This window comes from Leuresthes tenuis, unplaced genomic scaffold, assembly GCF_036924035.1.
Source record: "Leuresthes tenuis unplaced genomic scaffold, fLeuTen1.0.hap1 SCAF_82, whole genome shotgun sequence".
NCBI classification, from domain to species: domain Eukaryota; kingdom Metazoa; phylum Chordata; class Actinopteri; order Atheriniformes; family Atherinopsidae; genus Leuresthes; species Leuresthes tenuis.
This window is the reverse complement of record NW_027325436.1, coordinates 206,323-211,074: the sequence shown is the minus strand read 5'-3', so window position 1 is coordinate 211,074 and position 4,752 is coordinate 206,323. Positions and strand designations below refer to the sequence as shown.

Here is a 4,752-nt window from a genome sequence, read left to right as displayed (position 1 = left end):
GACGGCAGAGCAATACTGCCAAACTTATGAGTTCTTGTGGCAAACTTGATTCAGTGTCTTGACGTGTATACGCTGTTTCGCTGACTTGTCACAAGAAACAAAGTGTGTTTGATAAGATCCGACCATTTTATTACGGGAGGATCAGTATGTACGGATTCTGATGTGACTGATAAACCCATTCGTATCTTAAGCATAATCTAATACGTGAGACAACGCCCTGGCACACAATCAAAAAAAAAAAGAGAGAGAGCGGTTTTGTGTCCCCACAGTCCATAATGTAGAAAAGAGAGAAAAAAGCCTTTCTGATTTGGTGTGTGTGCTCACAGTGCAGAGTGTAGAGAAAAGAGAGAAAAGAAAGCCGTTTTGGTGTCACAGGTGTTGTGACTTACACACACACATTTCTGAATTGAGAAAGGAAATTATTTTAGAGAAAGCACTAGAGTTTAGATCCCACATTTGTTGATAGGCATTCATTTAATTTTTCTTTTAATCAGTTTTAAAGTGAATACTAACTGAGAAATGAAAAAGGTGAAGAGTTTAGAAGCTTGGTTCAAGAGCAAAACTTGGTTTATGATCAGCTGAGTCTCTAAACAGAACAGCAAAGGGCTTCATCGAACATTTAAAAAAGATTCAGATTGTTAGAATATCCAGAATTTATAGGAATGGTGGTGATTACTCTTATTTTCTAGAATGGAAATAACTGCACCATGTCTGTTTTATGAATTTAAGGGGCTAAAAAGTTTTGTTCTCGTTTTTCTATGATTAACCGAATGTATGTGAGAGTCCAAACAGACAGAAGGGTTACGGCCGAGCGCTGGACCTTCCAAAAAAGATGAGACAGGCTGGACCTGTGCCATACTAGTTAAGACCTGCCTGTGGATAACAGGTTCATTAAACTCTCACATACACAAACTCACACACGTTCGCACACATACACCCATTCACACACACATTCTTGAACTTGCTGCAAGATTAAACATTTGCATTAACTGACTCCAGCAACTCTGAGTCTCATTGAGAGACTTTTCTCAACAATTGGGTCCTCAAACCAGATCTCAACGTTTTTTCCGCTTTCCAGGGTCGGAGCTGAAACCGTGCACGGGGGAGTCCAGTACTCCTAATGAAAGACCCCCTGCTGAATTGCGGTAATTAGGGGCAAGTGTCCACTGAAAGGGGGAAACAGGGACAAGATCGTACTTTTGAATCAATGGCCAGAAGCCATTGGCAGTGCAGGCATCAACAATAATGGTGTTATTTCACCCATTAACACTTAAGGTACCTCATGCAGTGGCTGTGATATGGTTACTTAACAAAATATCTTTACCAGACATCTCTCCTACATAACAGTTCTTCTTTCACAGCCACACCTTGTTGTCGAGAGATGTGCTACACTTAATCCATCCACACTGCTACCTACCCCACAGATGGAAAGCCTCATGATTGCATGTCAGAAATAACCACAAGTGTTTTACCCAGGCCAGACTTAACTGATATACGTTATGAAAATGCAGAAATAACTATATTTATTCAACAGGTCAAGCAAAAAACCCTGATGGCACAAATGCTACAGGATTTGCAGTAGTAACAGAAACTGAAGTTTTCTTAAAACAACCACTACCAAAAAATTACTCTGTTCAAGCAGTCGAATTGGTAGCTTTAACTGAAGCTTGTAAATTAAATAACAAAAAGGTTGTTAACGTTTACACTGACAGTCAGTATGCCTTCTCAACTGTACATGTGTTAACACAGCATTGGAAAAACAGGTATGTTGACATCCACAGCTAAATGTATAAACTACAAATATTTTAGCATTATTAGATGTTATTCAATTGCCATCTACAATAGACTCGTATGAATGACCGGAAGGAAAACCATACTGCCAAAGAATTTGTTTAAATATGCTGCAGTATTGAGCCACGGACCATGTCATGTCTCAACAGGAGGGATGGAAGCAATAATGAACAAGGTTTTTACAGCATATGGTTTTACTAATTATTGAATTTTTTTTTTTAGAATAAATAAATGAATAAAGTTTTGTCTAGCAAGTCAAATATGTGCAAAATACATTCCACAGGGCAATCTAAGACCAAAACGAAGATAATTCCCTAAGCCAGTGTATCTTTTTCAACATATTTGTTTGTATTTCATTATTTCATTATTGTGTAGATTTCATTGAACTAAATTAATGTTAAGGGAAACGATTCTGCTCAGTGACAACAGAGGTTTTTACCAAATGGTCTGAAATATTTCCATGTGCACAAGCAGATGCACTCTCAGTAGCAAAATCACGCGTAAAATAACTCATTTCTAGATTTGAAATTCCTGAAAAGATCTTCAGTGATAATTTGACACACTTTGTAAACTATGTCATCTCACTGATGGCAAAGAACTTAAAATAGATCTTAGAAACCACTGTGATATAGAAGGTTTCGCTAACACATTGGAATTGTTTTACTATTTACATATGCATGTGCAGTGAAGAATTGCTTGCTGCTGATAAATGCAAAGAAGAACAGCTTACACATAGATGCTCAAATATAGGCTGCTGAATGCAATGAAGACCTGCTTATCCAGTAAAGTTCAATGTCAATGTGTAATATTCAATTAGGATTTGCAAAACAGTGAAGTTAAACAATGAATGGGTCCATAGTCGGTATGAGAAGACTACAGGAATATTTACCTGGGTGTACGTTCAAACAGAGATGAGAAAATTGCGATAAATTATTGTTTGTTAGTATGTATATGAATGTTATGTGTATAAACTGTGTTGAGTTGTAGTTACTCAGTAGTGTCTCAGTGAAACAACCGACGGGGGAAGCCTTGCGGTGACAACAAAAGCAGTGTTTTACTGATCAGTCAAGTTGCTCCAGTGTACTCCATACAAACTGGTTGGCTACTGAAGGGATAGAAAATGGGGAATACTTGTTTTAAAGCAAACAAGGAATTAGATGGGAAAAATACATGTTTTAACGGGACCCAGACAATATTAAATACTCAGACAGATGGGAGAAGAAGTGTAGTTTTGTAGGAAATCACAAAATTATTACATAAAATTAGTGAAATCAATTGAAGAATGCCTTTCTGAAGAGCTGTTTACCACAGATGAGCAGCTTTGCGACCAAGCACATTGTAGATCGCTTTACTGCCAAAATGATCTAGTTTAATGGATTGGTTTAGACATGCATAACAGCATTTTAAGAACAAAGAGAGAAACAAAAAGGGACAACGCTTCATGGTGGAAGGTGATGTATAAATAACTGTGTATATGATGAAGGAGAGACCATTTGAGCAGCACAGCCATTTCGCAGCACAGGGACAGCAGTCCAAGTTAAAGGATCTCCCACGTGGTATCACCTGTCACACTGTGTCAAGGCATCAAAAGAAGAAAAAATCACCAAACTCAAGGACAAAGAGACGAAGACTCCGGTGAACGAAGAGAGAGGACTTACAAACCAGAAATACAAAAGGATGCTCGATATCAAGATCCAGAAGAAGAGGCTAACAATGCCACGAACACTTACGATGCTGGAAATGATGCCAGCAATGAACAGAGAAGAAGATTCAGTGTCATCAATCTGCAACACGTGCCTCTAATGAGGGGGTGAATATAGAATCCTCAACGATTACAACGTCTCTGGGAACTGTGACAACAACAAGGTTTAAACCATTTTGATATATATTGTAACCTATTGGCTAAGGAATAGTGCTGAAAATGAGGTAAATCTAATCCACCACTGTCCTTGGTCTTCTGTAGGGTTTTTAAACTAATACGTGGTGGTTTGTTTTTCCACAGAAATTTGGAGATGCATGAATCTAGTGACTTAAACCATGTAGCAGATGGTTTTATGGGGATCATTGAGAACAAATAGTTAACTTTTGGTAGTATCATCATTTTAATGGTTGTAACTCTCCCCATAAGTGATATAGGTAAGGACTTCCAACGAGAGAGATCGTCCTCTACTCTCTTTACTAATTGCACATAATCCATCTGTACTTATCAGTTTAATATGTGATATGTCTATGCAAGGACTACATATTAAATGGATTTTTATCAATAGGAGTTGAAAAAGGAGCTTGCTCCGTTCACTCCAAGCATCGACCCGGTACTGCAGTGCCGCTGGGAACGGTGCGCTCTCCTCTGCTCTTGTGAAAAAGCAAACAGCGGTGCAGGATGGAAGTTTCAGGGAGCCCAAGATGAAACTTTCTTTTAGTCTGCTGAGAAAAGAGAGTGAATGCGAAGTAGACTTTAACACGGCTCTGGGAGCGAGCCGAGTGCGGGCTAACCAGGAGAAATGCTTGAAAGAAACGCGACACCGAATGAGCGGTCAGAACAAAGCCTCAATACGGTGTTCCTGTGGTGTTTTTATAAAATGCGGTGAAAATAAAGGTGTGAATGCCCCATAGAAAACTAAAAGGTGGAGCGGAAGGAAGTGTTCGGCTGCAAGAAGGTGTGAATGTCCGACTATATTTGGTGAAAAGCAGGTGAAGCAAGGTCTGAATGCCCAACCTTACATCATCAAAAGCGAGATCAGAGGTTTTTGGCTGCAAGAAGGCCATAGTTTGCCAAAAGCGGGTAAGGTGCGAATGACCGACTAAATATCAACAAAAGTGGGGGCGGAGGTCTTCGGATGCAAGTGGGTGTGAATATCCCACCATACAAGTATGGTGGAGAGGAAGCTGTGAATGGCCGACCATAGTTTGCAAAAAGCGGGTGAGAAAAGGTGCGAATGTCCAACCATACATGATCGAAAC

The 4,752-nt window shown here is 39.4% G+C and overlaps 1 pseudogene; it reads left to right on the top strand.

The window, feature by feature from the left end:
• Nucleotides 1-3,960: 3,960 nt before the first annotated feature.
• On the top strand, nt 3,961-4,137 carry LOC140286284 (U2 spliceosomal RNA; annotated as a pseudogene).
• Nucleotides 4,138-4,752: the final 615 nt, after the last annotated feature.